Source organism: Coenobita brevimanus, chromosome 46 (assembly GCF_032717465.1).
Source record: "Coenobita brevimanus isolate Jiangsu-jjx chromosome 46, ASM3271746v2, whole genome shotgun sequence".
Lineage (NCBI taxonomy): Eukaryota > Metazoa > Arthropoda > Malacostraca > Decapoda > Coenobitidae > Coenobita > Coenobita brevimanus.
Window position 1 is genome coordinate 20,271,073 of NC_136999.1, and position 20,514 is coordinate 20,291,586.

Consider the following 20,514-nt stretch of genomic DNA (forward strand, 5'->3'; position numbering starts at 1 on the left):
CTCAACCTGGCCCCATTGGCGTCACCCAGTCACATACAGAGGTCATTGGTGACTCCGACTCCGAATAACAAGTTATTCTGGGGTCTCACTAAACGATCATGGCATAGTTTCACCTACAACGTTTCAGTAAATACTTATATTTTCCATTTATACTGTATCTATATTTATATTTATGTTATTTCTGTATGTACTGCATTTAGATTTATGTTAATGTGTCAGTGTTATTATTTTATGTACTGTGGATGTTAATTATCTTGATATAGGTAGCCTACATTCCAGAATGCTCTAGAATATATGAATAGTTGCTGGAAGTTATTAGAGAATTCAGACAAAGTATGGTAAAAGTCCAGGGAATGGTATGTGGGGCCAGACTTTAGAGACTCCTGGACTTTTGGGGTTTCTGGGCTAGTCTCCCCCCCCCCTCCTTTTAATCCGGGAAATGGAGGGCCGAGTGTGTGTATATACATACATACATACTTGTTCATATATATATATATATATATATATATATATATATATATATATATATATATATATATATATATATATATATATATATATATATATATATATATATATATATATATATATATATATATATGTATGTTTTTGGCGTATCCGATAGAGCGAGGATTCCGGGGGCTTGAATGATGAGTGAATGGAAGCGTGGCCCATTGGATTGGGCGATTTTGGGCTGTCTGGACATTGCTACTCCTCACCCAGCCCTTGGGTGGAAAAGGAGGTCCGGATGATGATGATGATGATGATGATGATGATGATGATAGAGAGAGAGAGAGAGAGAGAGAGAGAGAGAGAAAGAGTTGAGAAGCAGGATTTGCTAGACAGGAAGTACTGGAAGGTTCTCATTACTTCTCGTATAGTGTTGTCCATTAGCCTATTTTTTGTGAGTGGAGGTATTTTGGAAAGTTATCCATTAAATTTTATGCTCTTTTTCTCTATTATGTTTTATTTCTGTGATTGTTAAATCATGTAATTTTACTTCAGTTTGTATGCCAATTAATTTAGTGTTACATAATGTAAGAAAACTCTGGAGTTTTCTGAATGTCTCCGAGTGGCAACTGTTGCTCCTTCAAGAATGCACTAAAACTTCAAAGATGGAGAAAAGACTATTTAAGGAGGTGGAAAAGCCTAGGGGAATCAGTTTCGTTTCACTTTAATTTCAGTGCAGTTCAGTGTCAGTTCAGTGTCAGTGCGGCCTAGTGAAGACTGTATAGCTCTGGTACTTGTGAAAACACTGAAATGTTGTTGGCAAGCATTAAGTGTAATTATTTGGTGAATAAAGACTGCGAATTTGAGAAACCAGTGTTTATTTACCATGCCTGAGCTGATCTTATTGCACACTGAAAGGCTGACCATAAGACGAACAACTCACTGGGCAATGTCCTTGCCATACTGAACTACTGCTGCTGAAGCCTGTGGCAGTGTGGAACAGGGACTTAACAGAGGTGTTAGGATTAAGGATTGAAAAGTGCTGCAGTGAGTCAAACCTTCGACATTAAGGCTGAAGGAGTACAGATATGAGGCCAAGCTAGACAGGAGGAGGCATCTCTAGCTGCAGTCATGAAGTTTTGCAGGCACAAAGTAATGGACAGAAAGAACTCGGTGAATATCTATAAGCACAAAGTGAACAAGAACAAGCACTAAGTGAAGAACAGAAACAGCAGTATGAACGGATTCAAGAGGCATTACAGGAGCAACAGGAGTTACAACTGAGGATGCAGGGACGGCTGGATGCTTTCATGGGGGAAGTGAAGGAAGGACAACAACAGATGAAGGAGGAAATATATACTGATCTACAGCAGCAGAAGTGTGAGGTAAGCAATAATATGATGGAGTGCAGACAGCACCCAAACAACCAGTCGAAGCATGTAGACGACCAGTTAAAGATAATTAGTGAGAGGATTGAGGCTGTAGAGAAATTTTGCACTGCTGAGCCAGAGATTTGTATACAGAGAGCATATGGAAAAAAAGAAAAAAAAGAAACGGAGTGTGCTAAAACTTGATGAATCCCAAGCACCTAAAGGTATCATTACAGGGCTGAAGAATCAGGATGCAGAAGTTTTGAATCCAGGACTTAATTACAGTATAATCACCCAGTTTTTAGGCCCAAAACCAATGAAGCGCATGGCTTTAATGAGGATCCAATTCAAAAGAAACCTCAGGAATTTGATGACACAGTATCTTGGGAAGCTTACTGTGTGCAGTTTGAGTTGCAGATCAGAATGGTTGGGATGATAGGCAGAGGGCGGTGCAGCTTGCTGCTAGCCTTAAGGGTGCCACAGTGGAGGTTCTTGGGCAAATATCAGTGGAGGAGAGGAACAGTTATTTGTCCCTAGTAGAAGTTCTGGAGCTTAGGTATGAGACCACGTATGCACACTAAAAAAAGTATCGTTACAGGTGGGTCCGATGAGTTCAATACTGATCAATTCAGCTGTCTCGGTAAGGTTGCAGGAAGTCTGTTGTCAAACGTTTCTTTCGTGGTGTCAGTTTGTATCGTGCAAAAGGTGTAACTATACTTTTTTTTTAGTATGTGTACCAGACTGAGGTTACAAGGCAAGATTCCTGACCAGTGTACGGGCTTGTGGCGAATCCCTCCAACGGCTTGCTCATGATCTGGACAGCATGGCACACAAGACTTACGCTGGAGCAGAACCTAACCTGTTAGCTATTCTTCTAAGGGACAAGTTCATCGATGCTCTTGATAGTGCAAGTGAAGCAGGCAGAACCAAGAAGCATGCACGAAGCACTAGCCAGGTCTCTGGAAGTTGAGTCCTATGTCAGTTCCAGTACGTCCACTTTTCAGGCAGCTCATACTGCAGGATTCAAGGAAAGAAATGGGCAGGTATATGAAGTGGAAAAATTTTAAGGAAGTTGCTGGTGCTGTGAAAAGCCAGGGCCTAGGAAAGAGGAGTGCTACAAGTTGAAGGGAGAAGAGGAGAAGACATGAGGAAGTTGCTGGCTCTGTGGGAAGCCAGAACACAAGAAGGAAGATTGTTACAAATCGAAGGAGCAAGAACAGAGCAGTGCAAGGAAATCTACAAGTGTAACAAACGGGTGTTGGACATGTGGTGAGGAAGGACACTTCAGTTCAGTATCCAAAGAAGAAAAAGGAGGATAAGAATAATGCTGCAGAAGAGAAGAAAGAAGCAGAAAACTAGTGGACGTTGGTGTTAAGGGGCAACCACCAGCTGGCTTTTTCCAAGTAGCCCCACCACTGACAAAATGCAGGAGAACTGTGACTGACAGTGTTCAAGTAGATAGAAGAATAGACGGCAAGAAGTGCTCCCTGGTGATTGATTCAGCCTCAGAGCAGTCTTTTGTGACGCCTGACGTGTTACATCATCATTATCTGCCTGAGTCATCAGAACAATTGTGTGGCATAACTGGGCACCACACAGAACCAAGGGGACCCTTGGTTGTGCGGATTAAAGTGGCAAGGAAAGAGACCATGCTTCCAGTCAATGTAGCCAAGATGGAGGATCCTTACCTTCTTGGTCTGGGCTATCTGAAGTCCATGAAGTGTGAGCTTGACTTCTGCTCCATGAAGCTGAAGGTTTGAGGAAAGTCAGTTCCCATCATGGCAGTGAGATGTATCAGTTCTGGTGACAAGGTGAGGGCGCTCCGCACTACAGTACAGTGCTACCCCCAGTATCAGAACTATTGCTCTAGTGCAAGGTGAGTGGCTCTTTTGACAACTGTCCAGGGGCAGCGGAGCCTAATGTACGGTGAAAGACGAAGGTCAGAGTGATGGTGGGGAGATCTTCGGTGGAAACAGGTGCAGGTGAAGTGCCAGTTGTGGTGGTCAGTTTCTCCCGTGAGCCACAGAAGATCAATGAGGGAGAAGTTGTGGGACTGTGCCAGGTGGTGGACCCTGAGTGGCATCAGTGGAATGCCTGTAAAAGGAGTGTAGTAAAAGAAGATGGGAATTTGGCAGACCACTTACAAAACCTCTTTTCAAGGAGTTGCCAGTGCCTGGATGACCTACAGGTGTGGTAATTAAGGCAACTGCTAGTGAAGTTTGATGACGTCTTTTCGACCAGTGACCTAGACTTGGGATACACAGATCTTGTAGAACATTGTATCGATACCAGTGATCACTGCCCAATGGAACAGCCAGCACAGAAAATGGTGTCAGCTCAATGGCAAGAAATAGAGACGGTGATGGAGTGATAGAAAAGTCCAGCAGTCCTTGGGCATCAGCAATTGTCCTGGTAAGGAAGAAGGATGACACAGTAAGCTGCTGTGTGGAGTGACAGTGAAGGACGCATACCCCTTGCCAAAAATTAATGACATGCTGGATGCTTTGTCAGGTGCCAAGTGGTTCTCCACCCTAGACATGAAAGGATATTACCAGGTCAAGCCTGCAGAAAGGACTAGGAGAGAACAGCCTTTTCATATGGACTGGGTTTATGGCAGTTCAAAGTGAAGCCATTTGGCCTACGAAATGCCTCAGCTACTTTTGAGTGTCTCATAGATTGAATACTGGAAGGCCTGCACTGGCAGACAGCTCTAATCTTTGTTCATGATGTAATTGTGTTTGGGCAGACTTTCGACCAGAAATTGGAGAGGTTGTCGGAATTGTTCTACAGGATTGAGCAGCACACCTCAAGCTGAACCCCCCAAAATGCTACTCGTTCCAGAAGGAAGTGAAGTACTTGGGACACATTGTAGGCAAGGCCAGCATCCGTACTGATCTGGAGAAGGTGGCAACTGTGAAAAATTGGCTGGTTCCAACTTGTGTGAAGGAAGTATGGAGTTTCTTGGAGTTGTGTACCTACTATCAGCGTGTTGTCAAGGACTTTGCAACGATAGTTGCACCTATGCACAAGTTGTTGGGGAAAAGGCAGACGTTTATGTGGACTGCAGTGACTCAGAAGGCCTTCGATGAACTCAAGCAGGCATTGGCAAGCTCTCAAGTGTTGCTGTAGTCAGATCAGAGTCAGCCGTTCAACCTCGACTGTGACGCTAGTAACCATGGTATTGATGGAGTCCTGTTGCAGAAGAAGGATGACAAAGAGTATGTGGCGGCATATTACAGCAAGCTCAGCCCACCAGAGTGGAACTACTGTGTGACCCGAAAGGAGCTCTTAGCCTTGATTCTTCCATCCCTACTTGTATGGGTTCTACTTCATCATCAGGACAGACCATGCAGCACTTAAGTGGCTGGAGACATTAAAGAAACCAGAAGGACAACTAGCATGCTGGCTTGCGAAGCTGAATTAGCACAACTATGGGGTGCAGCACCGTCCTGGGAAGGTACATGGCAATGCTGACAGCCTGAGTCATCGGCCTTATGACCCAGACTGCATGCAGCATAGCATGAAAGAAGATCATAGCAAGAAATGCATCCTAATTGCAGTAGCAGGCCCAATGTCAGATCATGAAGGCTTCAAGAGAATGTAGATGGAGGATGCTGTTTTACAGCCACTGCTAGAATGGTTGTAGTGGAGTACAGTGCAACCATCTTGGAAAGAGGTTTTTCAGGTTCAGCCATGCGACTAAGAGCTACTGGAGTCATTGGGGTATGACTCTTTGGTCTTTAATATATAAATCTTGAGATTTGGTTAAAGTTATTGTGCTAGTTGAAGGCAGAAGTTAAAGAATACAGGGAGTTGATCTTGATTTATTATCTTCAAGGAAAGTCTAAGTTGAGCAGAGTATATAATTATTACACAGGAACGTAATTTACCAAGTTTCGTCGGACCCCTCTTCTTATTTCCTCTCTCCATGACCTTTCGCTTCTATGTCTAACCCCTTTCTGATCTCTAATCCCAACATTCTTGTTTAGCAGGGCTTGTGTCACATGGGCTATACTGTCGTTGAAAAATTCTAGAACCATGTCTGTCTGTGTGTATGTAGTGCTTCCGGTGCCCACTGGCATACTGTAGTCTTTGCTGAACTTATTTCCTTTTGGTCGATTCTCGCTGACACACTCCCTATTCTCACACCCTGGCTGATGCTTCTATCTATCTATCTGTCTATGAGTTGTATTGTTATAATATGGAGTAACATAAGTTTCCGCGCAGTACGAGCAGATCTCGCGCCACAGACACCACTAAATATGGGAAGTCATCTTGCAGATCACAGTCGGGAGATAGGTCCATTCTATGTTATTATCGTGCACAACCAGGACACACAAAGATTGAATGCTTTATCAAAACAAAATAAGATAAACAAAAGACACAAGGATTTGATCCATACTGTAGGCATCATCGGTTTCAAGGGCATTGGACCAAGACAGTAGAGAAATTAGTTTCCATTTTCAAATCGGGGGAAGGCCAAGTTACGACAAAAAACGAACAAAAGAAAAGAAAAGCAAGTCTAAAAATCACATAGGAGGCATGTTGGGAAGTGAGTGTATCTTGATACCAGCTGGATGTGAGGATCAAAACATTTCCTTATTTTTAGACACAGACTCTCCAGTGAACTTAATAACACAAGAAGAAATAGATATAATTTGTAGAAATAAGAAGAAAGTAACTTTTCTGGAAGAATCTGATTTAGACTTGTATACAGTAGACGGCAAACATGTTGCAGTAAAAGGTATGATACGGTTAAACATCAGTTTTACAGAGACTGCAAGACCAATTTCTGCATTTTTTTTATGTTGCTGAAAACTTAGCAGTAAAAGCTGATATGTTGCTGGGCTTAAGATGCATGAGAACAGAGAAAATAACTTTACTCCCACAAATGAATGGAATACACTTTGATAATGAGTTCATAGAAGAAATACCATCAGAGTCCTCACCGATTAGTAAAACAGAACCAAAAAGAACTGGTAATATTAAAAGCTTAAACAAACATACACAAACAGATGAGTGTATAGATCCACTCCCCCCCCCCCAGCCTCCAGGACTAGAAACCCAGGTAATGGTACTGACTCATCAGTTTTTCCTGCCCATCTCACCAATGATTAAGTTATACCATCTAACTCCTACATGAAAGTTACCATAAAGAGCAAATTTAAAAACAGTACTGTTCTTGTCTTGGAAGAACTATGTAAAGTAAAAGGATTGTCAGTAGAAAACACATCATGTCAGATGAACGACGATGGGCAAACTCAGATATTCCTAATTAATCACATGAATGGGGAAGTACAGTTGAAAAAAGGGACTTGTATAGTTAATACAGAAAAATGTCCCACTCCCGTGATGGAAATGGGTTTAGCTGGAGTGACAAGTGAGATAAAATCTACGGATAGAGAAAGCATAAAAGAGAATTTAATTCACTCAGGTGAATTTGATGAAGAAACTGATTTGTTAAACCTGTCGGAAAAACATAGGGATTCCGTAGCATTACCCAGAGAACAATTAGGGAGTATTAACCTGATTAATCACAAGATAAACGTGCACCCAGACACACCACCGATTTTCGTACCTGGCTATCGAGTCCCACAATCTCAACGTACACTTGCAAACCAGTATGTCGATGAAATGTTAAAACTTGGAATTACTGAGCCACCAGTCTCTTTGGAGGCATGGGTTCGAATCCCACTGCTGCCACCAACTATATATGTGACTCTTTGGTCTTGTAATATGTAAATCTTGAGATTTGGTTAAGTTATTGTGCTAGTTGAAGGCAGAAGTTAAAGATGAATACAGGGAGTTGATCTTCATTTATCTTGAAGGAAAGTCTAAGTTGAGCAGTGTATGTATTACACAGGAACGTAATTTACTAAGTCTCGTCGGACCCCTCTTCTTATTTCCTCTCTCCACAACCTTTCACTTCTATGGCTAGCCCCTTTCTGATCTCTAATCCCTACATTCTTGTTTAGCAGGGCTCGTGTCACATAGGCTACACTGTCGTTAGAAGATTCCAGAACCATGTCTGTCTGTGTGTACGTAGTGCTTCCGGTGCCCACTGGCATACTGTTGATTAAGTCTTTCCTGAACTCATTTCCTTTTCGTCGATTTCCGGTGACACACTTCCTATTCTTACACCCAGGCTGGTGCTTCTATCTATCTATCTATCTGAGTTGTATTATTATGATGAGGAGTACTGACATCGGCCTTCTTTGTTTGAACAATGGACTGCTGGAGCACCAGTGCGAGACACTGGATGTATTGGCAACTGGTGATTCTGAAAAAAATGATGTCCAAGAGCTCAGATGAGTCCAATAACCAGATCACTAGTGGGCACCTGAGTGTGAAGAAAACTCTAAGTCAGCTGCGACAGAGGTTCTACTGGACTGGCATGCTGCGGGATGTTGAAGAGTGGTGTAAGGCCTGTGATGCATGCTGTGCAAAGAAGGAACCCAAGAAACGTGGCTGCACCCCTCTTCAGCTGTACCAAGTGGCTGTACCAATGGAATAAGTTGCAGTGGACATTCCTGGACCTCTGCCACTCACTGAAAAAGAGGAAACCTGTATATATGTGTGTCACCAAACGCCTATGCCTATGCCGTTTCCGATCAAGAGGCTGCGATTTTTGCTCAGGGTTTGGTTGACCTATTTGTCTGTCATTTTGGGATCCCAGAAGAACTACATTCAGACCAGGATGGAAACTTCGAGTCTGTTGTGTTCCGTGAGTGCTGAAAGTTACTAGGGATCAAGAAGAACAGGACGACCTCACTAAGTCCACAGTCAGATGGGATGGTGGAGAAATTCAACTGGACCCTGAGACAAGAACTGGCCAAGTACTGTGTAGAGGGACAGAGGGAAAGGAACCAGAAGTTACCTGTGTTGCTGCTGGCATATTGGTCTGCATCTCATGAGTCTACTGGCTATACCCCTGTTAATCTGATGTGGGGCCACGAATTACGATTGCCAGTTTATCTGTTAATGGGAAGACCACCTGGTGAAGAGCTGCCTACAGAAACCTCCAGCTATGAAAAGCATCTTCAGAGAAGACTGGCTGAGATACATCACCAAGTGCAAGGAGCTCATAAGTTTTCAGGAGAAGTGATGAAACACACGTATGGTGCCAAGGCATGTGAGGTGAGCTTCATAGATGGTGACAGAGATTGGCTGCACATTCCCCAGCGGAAGAAGGGAGAGTCACCAAAGATGCAGAGCCCATGGAATAGGCCCTACACTGTGATGGACTGCCTGTCAGACGTAGTGTACCAGATTCTGGGAGGCAGGAAATCTCGTCCAAAGGTGGTGCACATGAATCATCTGTGGCAGCACCACGGGCCAGGACAATAGATCTGGGACCGAGGAATCGTGTCCATCCCCAGCCAAGGATGTTGAGGAAGACCAACGGGATAAAGTACAAGAGGATGGTGAGTTTCCCTAGGGAAGAAGTGAATCGGGAAGAGGATCAAGACGTTCCAGGAGAAGTGGACTGTGTGGAGAAGCAGGGACGTCGTCAGAAGTGGCCTAGGAGAAGACCTGATAAATTGAAGGTTGTGTGTAATTAGATATTTCATTAGGATTAATGATTATGTTTGTAAGTACTATGTAGTTTTGTCAGGACAATAAAAGGACTAGGGAGGGGGTAGTGTCAAGAAGTGGGATTTCCTAGATAGGAAGTACTGGAAGGTTATCAGTACTTCTCGTATTCTTCATTTACGAGCAAGAGTTACCAGTTAACCTGCTATTTGTGAGCAGAGGTATTCTGTAAAGTTATACATTATTATTTTTTTTTTTGCTATAAAGTTTTATTTACGTGATTGATTGTTAAATTGTGTAATTTTATATCAGTTTGTATCCTACATAATTTAGAGTGTTACATACTGTTAGAAAACTCTGAGGTATTTTGAATGTTTCTGAGTGGTAACTGGTTGTCCTTAAGAATGCATTAGAATTCAGAGGAGTAGGAAAGGCTGTTTAAGGGTTGGAAGAGCCAAAGGGAGTCAGTTTCATCTCAGTTTTAGTTTCAGTGCAGTTCAGTGTCAGTATGGTCTAGTGAAGATTGTATAACTCCCGTACTTGTGAAAACAGTGAGGTGTAGTTGGCAAACATTGAGTGTAATTATTTGGCGAATAAAGACCGTGAACTTGAGAAGCCAGTGTTTATGTATTATGCCTGAGACGGTCTTGTTGTTGCACACTGAAGGGCTCACCATAGGAAGAACAACTCACTAGGCAATGTCCCTCTTGTATTGAACTTCTGCTGTTGGAGCCTGTGGCAGTGTGGGACGGGGATTTAACAATATATATATATATATATATATATATATATATATATATATATATATATATATATATATATATATATATATATATATATATATATATATATATATATATATATATATAAAATCTCATCTCATCAGCCTTTTGAGTATATATATATATATTCATCATTCATTCATTCATTGCCAGACGCCATGTATCCCAAACAGGGTGGCCAAGGGCTTAGAGTTAATTGTTTTACAGGGAGGGGCACTAATCCTCCACCAACCCCACTTGACAAGTAGGGAGAACGTTGTGCCAACAGCATCTGGTGTTCCCAGGTGGTCACCCATCCAAGTACTAACCAGATCCAACGTTGCTTAACTTCGCTGATCGGACGGGAAGCGGTCTGAACTCGGTACACCTGTAGCAGAGTCCCAGGCCGCTCCACCTTACTTTACCTTGTCTCCTATATATATATATATATATATATATATATATATATATATATATATATATATATATATATATATATATATATATATATATGCCAGCCATCTTAATCCCGTAAGGGGTGGCCACAAGTAAATCGCCTCCATGTCACCCTATCCCCCGGCATTTCATTGTCCTGCTCCCAGCTCACTCCCCCCTTCCTCATATACCTCTCCACTTCATCCCTCCATCTCATCCTTGGCCTCCCTAACTCTCCCCCCCTTTCCACCTCACTCACATACACTCTCCTCGTCAGTCTGTCACTCTCCATCCTCTCCACATGGCCAAACCACCTCAGAGTGTTTCTCCTAAGGCCCCAGTCACATTGCAGGTAAGACTTATTGCAACCTGTAAGTCGTGGGTGGTTTTGGTGAGGTTTACAACCGGTGTTCATTTGTCTCTGTCTAGCCGCAGGCCATCATGGCGACCAAAAAATCGTCATGAGTTTTTGTTGTACTGCACGAAAAACCTCCCCGTAACCATCGATGTTGTGGCATGGACGCCGCCCGGTGGGCGGCCAGACTGCGTTTGGCTGGCTTTCAGACTGCAACTGGTCAGCGACACCTGATTTTATAGCGGTGGTTGCCATCCAGATGGAGGCCAGTCGCTGCCCGCTCTGTGCGGTGGCCGTCTGCACTCCTTCAAGGCGATGACTGGACTGCGGCGGCCACCATCCACAAGCCTCCTGTCCGGGGTGGTGGTTGAAGTCTGGCCGCCGTCCAACTGGTGATTGGTCGAGCAATAGGTGGTGGGCTGGACCGAGACCAGCTGCCAGCCAATCCGCGGCCGGTGTCGGTCTAGTGGCGGCCAAGAGGTCGTGGTCTAAACTGAAACAGGAAGTGGACTGACCTCCGTTTGCCCAGGGCCTACCGACGACCGCCCAGCCATCCATTGGTGTCTTGACCTGTGTGTACCTGGCCATGGTCGCCGTTCGGCCGCCCACTGGACGGACGCTGGATGGACACTGGACGACCACCAGTAGGTAACCGATCAGTGGTACGACTGCTCGGAGACCTCCATGGTTGGGGACTGGTTTCGCGATTTTCAGGTTTGCGACAAGTCATACCTGCAGTGTGACTGGGGCATAATACTTTCTATTACATCCACATCCACATCACAATGATCCATAACTTCCTCATTTGTCAGTCGCTTTCTCCATGCGACTCCACATGCCTCTCTCAAATAACTCATTTCCACTGCTCTCACTCTTGATCTCTGTCCCTCCAACAAAGTCCAAGCTTCACTTCCATATGTTAGAGTTGGTATGACAGTATTGTCATGTAGTAACTTTGTCACTTTTATGCTCACTTCCCTGTTTCTTATCACTGCCTTTAAGGAACCAGCAACCATTCTTCCCCATTGTACCCTTTCAAGCACTTCACCATTTAAATTTCCATCCTTACTCACACACTACTCAAGTAATTTAAGGCACTCACATTTCCCATTTCCTCCTCATCAAACCTCACCATACATTCACTGACTTCACTTCTTTCGAAGACCATAACTTTACTCTTCCGTACATTCACCTTTAGATTGTTTCTTACACACTCTTCCAAACTCATCCACCAAGCCTTGCAGCTCCCCTACGTCTTCACTTAGCAACACAGTATCATCTGCAAGCAGCAGTACAGGGAGTTTCCAAACACTGCCCTCTCTCATTAGGGCCGTTGCAACACCCACTGCCCTATCTTGTATCTCTTTTATAACCCCATCCATATACATATTGAACAACCATGGACACATGACACATACTTGTTTCAATCTAACCATCAAATAGAAAAATTCACTCAGTTCACTATCCACATCCACTGCAGCCAGTTCACCCTCATACTTACTCTTCACGGCATTCAACAACTTCCTATCTACTCCATATATTCTTAATACAATCTACAATCCTTGTCTACCCACCCTGTCTTATCCTTTCTTCAAATCCATGAAGGTCGCATACAACTTCTTTCCCTTCTCTAGAAACTTTTCTACTAATGACCTAAGAATGATTATCAGATCCGCACTCCCTCTTCCCTTCCTAAAACCTTCCTGTTCTTCTCCAACTAATTCCTCTGTTATTTCCCTAACTCTGTCAATAAGTATCCTACCATATACTTTTCCTCGCACACTAACAAGGCAAATGCCCCTATTTCTTTTCCCCCTTTACCTTTGTACATGGGAATAATTATACTTGACTTCCAATCATACGGGACTCTACCTTCCTCCCAGACCAATCTGCACATCTTCCATGTCCATTATACTACTATCTCTCCCCTATGCTTCACCATTTCCTCTTATTTCTTCTTACCTTCATAACAGAATAATACGGGTCATGCTAGATGGAATTTATTCTCAGGTTCATTCCATAAATGCTGGCGTACCTCAGGGATCAGTTTTGGCCCCAACCCTCTTTCTCATTCATATAAATGACTTCCTATCTTTTACTCACAACCCAACACACTCTAATGCTGATGACTCAACCCTTCATAGTTCTTTCACATTTAGTACCTCCTTTACACAGTTTGATAATATAAATTCCCAAATAAACACAGCAGTCTCTCTGAACCAGGACATTTCTAAAGTTAATCAATGGGGACAAACAAATCTGGTCTCATTTAATGCTCAGAAAACTAAATACCTTAATTTCTAGAAGAGAAAGAATCCCTCAGTCTCTCACATAATTTTAAATGATGTCATTATTCCCATATCCACTACAATTGATATCCTAGGTGTTACTCTAAACCCTAAAATAAGCTGGACAGTTTATGTTAATCCCTTGCTAAAAATGCTTCTAAAAAATTGGGACTTATGAATAGAGTTCGTAAGTTCTTCGATGACGAGCAGATGCCCACAATATACAAAAGTCATGCACGTTCTCAGATCTAATACTGTTCACCACTGTGGAGTGGATGTGGAGCAGATGCACTGAGCCAGTTGGACAAAATTCAAAATAAAGCCAGCAGATTAATCAATAATCCTGTCATTACGCAGGACCTTCCCCCATTATCAGTACGCAGAGATGTTGCTTCTTTAGCATTATTCTATCGATATTTTTACCGCAAGTGCTCTGAAGAACTGGCTTCAATTGTGCCTCCCCTTCACATTTTCTCCTGAAATACTCGGGCAGCTGGGAGCGCCCATGAACTCACACTCTCTCCTCCACAATGCAGAACCTCTGCTTATCAAAATTCATTTATCCCCAGAACTACTACTCTCTGGAATTCACTTCCTGGGAGGTGCTTCCCAGAAACATTTAATCCACTTCAATTTAAATACAGTTGTTATAAATATTTTATGAATGGCGGATTTCTTTAGGCACATGGACTTATTTTTTTCCTTTGTTTTTCCTTCTTCCATTCATTATCTAAAAAAAAAAAAAAAAAAAAAATTAGGGAATGAAGAAATGCTTATGCACAGTCTGAATAATTTAGCTAGAACAGAAGCAAGTTCTGGGGAGCACTTTCTCAATATAATTGGAGGAATTCCATCTGGGCCTGGAGCTTTGTTGGTTGGTAAATTGTCGGGGATGGATTTTACATATCTAGTCTGTATTTTAACTGGAGTAATTTCGGGAAAGCCAAGTTCTAGTACTGGGACATTCTGGCCGACTTCCTCTAACATAGAATTTCTGGAAAATGTACTGGCAAGGATATTTGATTTACCATACGGGTCACTTTTAATGTTACCTTCTGAAGATTTTACTTTTGGATTGGGTGATGACTAGTTAAAGTTATTATTGAAAGAATTAAGGGTGACCAGAATATTCTACTGCCATTAGGACTGTTTAATAGTTTAGATCAGTGGTTCCCAAACTTTTTCTGGTCGTTACCCACTTTTCATACATGATCCTTGTCCATGGCCCCCCTTCCCCAACCATAACTCATGACTACAGTGACTGTCTACACTGCAGTCCTACACTCATCATGTCCATATAAAAATCACTCTAGCAAATCCTGTAATTTTATTGATTCCATTTGTTATTTTCTCTTTTGTTAAGTATTAATAAAGAAATGTGTATTTTGTCTTAGCTGAATCTTATATAATTATTGAAATGGTACTAAAGGAATAATAAAATGCACATTTAAAAAATCCATACTTAGAGTAATTAAAAATTGCATTATTGCGAAAAACTGATTCAGCATAAAAAAAAAAAATTCGCTGGATTGAAAAAGTGTATTAATCCCACGCAATTTGATCTGATCTTTGAATCTTACAAATCTGATAACTTTATAATTCTGAAATGATATGCTGTCATAGTGAGTCATAATTATCTGCCACAACCATGGCCTTCAATTGGGACACACCCACCTCCTCCCAGACTATTTGCTTCTGAACATTCATGCCAGGTTCATTTTTCCTTCATTTGAATCCCCATTCCACTCAGTGTAAAGGGTGTTGTTGCAGATTATCAACAAGCTTCTTGATTCTTAGTTTTGTTTCTGTGTGACCTGTGTAAGTTCTCTCCACTGACTACCTACTCGCTAAACTCCGGTTCAGGTTATGGCCCCCTACATTGTGATATATGGCCCCCAAGGGGGCCATGGCCCCCAGTTTGGGAACCACTGGTTTAGATGCTTGGTTGTGAAGAAAGTTTGACTTAGCGAGATTTGTTACTGCTTTTGCATGAATTCTAGCAATTTTACATTGAATGAGTGATTCCAATGCTTTTTATTTTTAGTTATATGCTCATGACTTTTGGGCCATTGCTCTGGCACAACTGCTATCAAACCATTTTAGGGAATCCGATCCTTTGGTGAAATGTTGACTTTAATGAACATTTTCATGCCGGCCTATAATAAGACATTAATGTGGGACTGGGTAGAACTATATATATATATATATATATATATATATATATATATATATACTGACTGGTTGCTTGGAAAGCGCAGGCGAATAGGAATATCAATACCAGGGCTTGTAGGAACATCTTTAATGGTGACGTTTCGCAATATCTCATTGCATCATCAGACCGAAAAGTAATAATTTATTTTATCTATGGTAAAGATATTTATGTCTTTGATCAAACTTTGCATTGAAAATAACTAAGAAATATTCTAAGGCAAATGGATATCCTACTTAAGTCATAAAAAAAAAAAAAAAAAAAAAAAAAAAACATTCATACACTAAAATGCACAAACAAGTGTAGTAAAAGCAAGAACATTCAGGTAAAATTTCATGATAAGAATACATTCAAACCTTTAAAAACAGCAGTTGAACAGATAAACTATTGTCACCGATAGTGGGTTTGTTGAGGGGTGTATAAAGTGTCTCCACGATGGGGAGGTCAGAGCTGTACTGGCTTCAAACAAGGACTGTGAAGGAGGTTCACTTGACAGGATGATCGTGTGTGTGTAAGTGTTGTCTGATGGCACTAAAGGGTGGTTTAGTGACTGGTTTGCCTGTTCCAGCTGATGTACCTAAGTGGTCGTGTATGCGTGTTTTTAGATGTCTCTCTGTTTTTCCGATATATGACGCTTGGCAGCTATCACACGTATATATACATATAATATATATATATATATATATATATATATATATATGATATATATATATTATCTATACCCTTGGGGGTAGGGGGGTTTTTCAAGAATACTCCCCCAGTATCCCTGCTTGTCGTAAAAGGCGACTAAAAGGGTTGGCGTAGGGTTAGCGCCCCTCCCCGGAAAACAACTAACTAAAAAAACAAACAATGAGCCTCGGACAAGGACTGACCAAACGATGACGACCAAGGACCGGACAAAGGACATGGTAATTGGAACTTGGAATGTAAGGGGAGCGAATGATGAGGTGAAAGAGAGAGAGAGATTGTCCAGGTGCTTGAGGGTGCGAAAGTGGATGTATGCGGATTAACTGAAACAAAATGGAGAGGAGAAAGTGTGAGAGAATGGGAGTATGGATGGGGTATATGTGCAGGAGTAGGTGAGAATGAGAGGGCAAAGGAAGGAGTATGTATAGTTGTGAGTAAAAGATGGAAGAGGAGCATAAGACAGTATGGATAAGCTGGGTCAAGGATTGTGTGGGTAAAGTTGAAAGTTGGAACACAAATGTGGGCGATTGTGTGTGTGTATGCACCAACGCAAGATCGTGCTAGAAGAGTGAGAGAAGAGTTCTAGACAAATGTAGAAGTGTGCATGGAAAAGTTTGGAAGGAATGAGGGAGTGTTTTTGATTGGTGATATGAATGGTAAAGTTGGGAATGTGAAGGTGGATGGAATAATTGGTGAGTGGGGTGTGCCTGCTGAGATAGATGAGAATGGGAGTGCGTTAGTGGACATTTGTGCTGGGAGGGGGTTGGTGATAGCCAATACCCTCTTCAGGCATAAAACGATCCACAGGTATACATGGCGAGTGATGAGAAGGGTGGGTGGTGAACTGAATGAAAGGAAGGCAATGATTGATTATGTGTGTGTGGATGAAAGGATGCGAAGATGTGTAAAGGATGCTAGAGTGTATAGAGGTTGGGGGAGTGGACTTTCTGACCACTACTTGGTGGTGGCCAGAATTAGAATGCAAGTAAGATGGAGGAATAGAAGAAGGGAAAGACGAGAGGAAGGAGTAGTTGCAAGGAGAGTGGAAAGGTTACAAGAGGATGAGAAAAAGGCAGAGTATAAGAGAGAAGTGGAGGAACGATTGGGCAAATATGAATTGGAGCAGATGGGAGACGTGGAATGTGTGTGTAAGATATTTACAGAAGAAATATGTGCAGCATGTGATGTGGTGTGTGGAAGGAAGAGAAGACGGAGGGGTGCAAGGAACAGCGTGGTGGACTGAAGAGGTGAAACAGGCTGTGGCACAAAAGAAGAAAGCATACAATGAATGGATGAGAAACAGGGGCGTGGAAGAAGCTGAGAGGCGGAAGAGAGAGTTATATGTGGAAAGAAAGAGAGAGGTGAAAAGATTAGTAAGAGAGAGTAAGAAGAAAGTAGATGAGGAATTTGGAAGGAATTTGAGTGTAAAGTGGAGGGACTGTAAGAAAATGTTCTGGAGAGGTGAAAAGAGTAAGACAGGGTGGAAGTGAAGTTAGTAGGGGAGTGAAAGATAAAAATGGTAGATTACTAGTGGGGAAGAGAGAAAAAGTGAGCAGATGGAGAGAACACTTTAAGGAATTGTTGAACGTAGAGGATGGAAGTAATGCGAGTGTAAGTGGCTGGGGAATGGCTGGGAGAAGGAGCGAGGTGAGAAGACAGGAAGAAATCAGTAGGATAGAAGTTGTGGAAGCAATGAAGAAAGTTAAATCGGGGAAAGCCCCAGGAATTGATGGAGTGTGTGGTGAAATGCTGAAGCATGGGGGAGAGATAGTAGTAGAATGGATGTGGAAGATGTGCAGATTGGCCTGGGAGGAAGGTAGAGTCTCGGAGGATTGGAAGTCAGGTATAATTATTCCCTTGTACAAAGGAAAAGGGGAAAAAGAAGTGTGTGGTAATCATAGGGGCATTTGTCTTCTTAGTATAATAGGAAAAGTGTATGGTAGGATACTTATAGACAGAGTTAGAGAAAAAACAGAGAAATTAGTTGGAGAAGAACAGGGAGGCTTTAGGAAGGGAAGAGGTTGTGTAGATCAGTTATTCATTCTTAGATCTTTAGTGGAAAAGTTTCTAGAGAAGGGAAACAAGTTGTATGCGGCTTTCATGGATTTGGAGAAAGCATATGACAGGGTGGATAGACAAGGATTATGGAAAGTGTTAAGAATATATGGAGTAGATGGGAAGCTGTTGAATGCTGTGAAGAGTATGTACGATGGTGCGAAGGCTGCAGTGCGTGTGGATGGTGAACTAAGTGAATTTTTCTCTTTGAAAGTTGGTTTGAAACAGGGATGTGTCATGTCTCCATGGTTGTTCAATCTGTACATGGATGGGGTAATAAAAGAGGTATTATGAATATGATTACATGACATGTGATTCAATATATCAAAATGACGTTATTTCTCAGAAGATAAACTCAGTATTGTTTATGTAGGTCTTTAACTGGACATATTTTAAAAACAGTTTATTTGCAGACCCCAAGTAAAATAAAAATTTTCACTGGCACTTTCTGGAATAATAATCAATAGAAATGTTTTTCAATGAAAATATATAGATGTGATGCTCTCACTGAAAATGAATGAAAAACGTGTCCATGTTTTCAGGAACACAGATGTTCTGTTATACCAAACCCACACAAAATTTCTCATTTGCTAACTTCAGACATGATGTTTTTTGTTTTTTCTACTTTAAGTGTTAATACTGCAAAGCTTATTTAACACAATTGCTGCAAAGAGAGTATCGCGTCAACGGTTCACTCGGAGATGGTTGGGTACTCTCTTTCCAGGTCTACCCATAAGATGTCTAAGAGTACCTCTTTCCATTTATATTTGGGGTTACAATAATTGCAACATTCACAAGTTCTTTTTGTGCCTTTTACAGAGAGATAACTAACTGATACTTCAGCTGCACAACCAAATGAATCACGAACCGAGTCACACTGTTCTGTATGACACTAGAGTTTTCTACTACGAAATTCCTTTCGAGTGTTAGCTCAGTGTCAGGGAAAACTCCTATAATAATTGCAATAACAGCAGCCAAAGCCCCTATAAGTGGAAGACTCTCACGGGCCAAGACATATCATACTGAATGACCCACGCATACTCTCGAAAAAGTTTTACCCATGTCCAAAGAGACAGTTCCTGGTGACGATTTCGTAAACAGCCTACTCGTATTACAGGAATAAATGAAAATGAATCATAAGCTTGAATACATCAATTTATTGATTACCAATATTACATTATATCTTTTATGTATACTAATGTAAAATTAGTTTCCCGCTATTGGGGATGACAGTGTACCGCGGCAATCCAGGATGATTTTGGCGGCATTCAGTATATATGTGCGTGCCGAAGGCGGCATTCAGTATGTGCGTGCCGAAGGCGGCATTCAGTATGTGCGTCGGCACACTGGTTGTGGAGCACTGTTTTGGACTACGGCAGCCTTACCGTTGTCCCCTACACTTCTAAAGGATTTATTATTCTGCACAAAGAACGTATTAAGATCGAATGACCTGAGTGCCGCAAGCGTGGGGGACAGGGGTAAGAGAAGAACATGAACTCGGTTCAGACAGGGGAGAGAGAGAGAGAGAGAGAGAGAGAATGTATAACACAGAGGGAGAAGAAGCAAGTATGGCAGGGGAAGGTAAGAAGGTGACAACAGGGGAGCTTTGGAAAAAGAAACGGGTATCTGAAGAGCAGTGGTAAGCAGCCATTTGAATGTCAACAGGTTTATCCATATTTGCATTACCATAGTAAGTGTGATGATCTAAGCACAGCATCTCCTTTCATATCTGCAGTATCACAGTAAATGTGATGGTAAATACAGTATTATCAAAGTTTGTTACATGAGAAAACAGGTGTTTCTGACTAATATCAGGAGGGTTCATCAGACTAAGGCACAGTGCTTTAGTTTTAAGATATGAAAAACTATAAAGAAGAATATAAACAAAATCTCTGGTTCACTACTATCCACTCTTGCTACCCAGGATGTAGGAAAGTAGATACTTGTGTTGACAGGATAGTAAATATAACATATTACATAAATGCATTTTATTTGTGGTAGGTGGGGTCGCCCATCATCCCTTCATGCAATACAATACGTTCTCTTTCTCCACCGAACAAGATCCTCCTGTATATATATATATATATATATATATATATATATATATATATATATATATATATATATATATATATATATATATATATATATATATATATATATATATATATATATATATATATATCATCATTATCATCATCCGGCCCTCCTTTCCCACCCTAGGGCAGGATGAGGAGTAGTAACGTCCAGACAGCCCAAATTTGCCTAATCCAATGGGCCACGCTTCCTTTCACTCACCATTCAAGCCCCCGGAATCCTGGCCATATCGGATATGCCAAAAATATTCACCACGTTTTGTAGCTTCACAAAA

At 41.7% G+C, this 20,514-nt stretch overlaps 1 pseudogene; it reads right to left on the reverse strand.

The window, feature by feature from the left end:
* Nucleotides 1-10,394: 10,394 nt before the first annotated feature.
* LOC145398836 (5S ribosomal RNA) lies at nt 10,395-10,510 on the reverse strand (annotated as a pseudogene).
* Nucleotides 10,511-20,514: the final 10,004 nt, after the last annotated feature.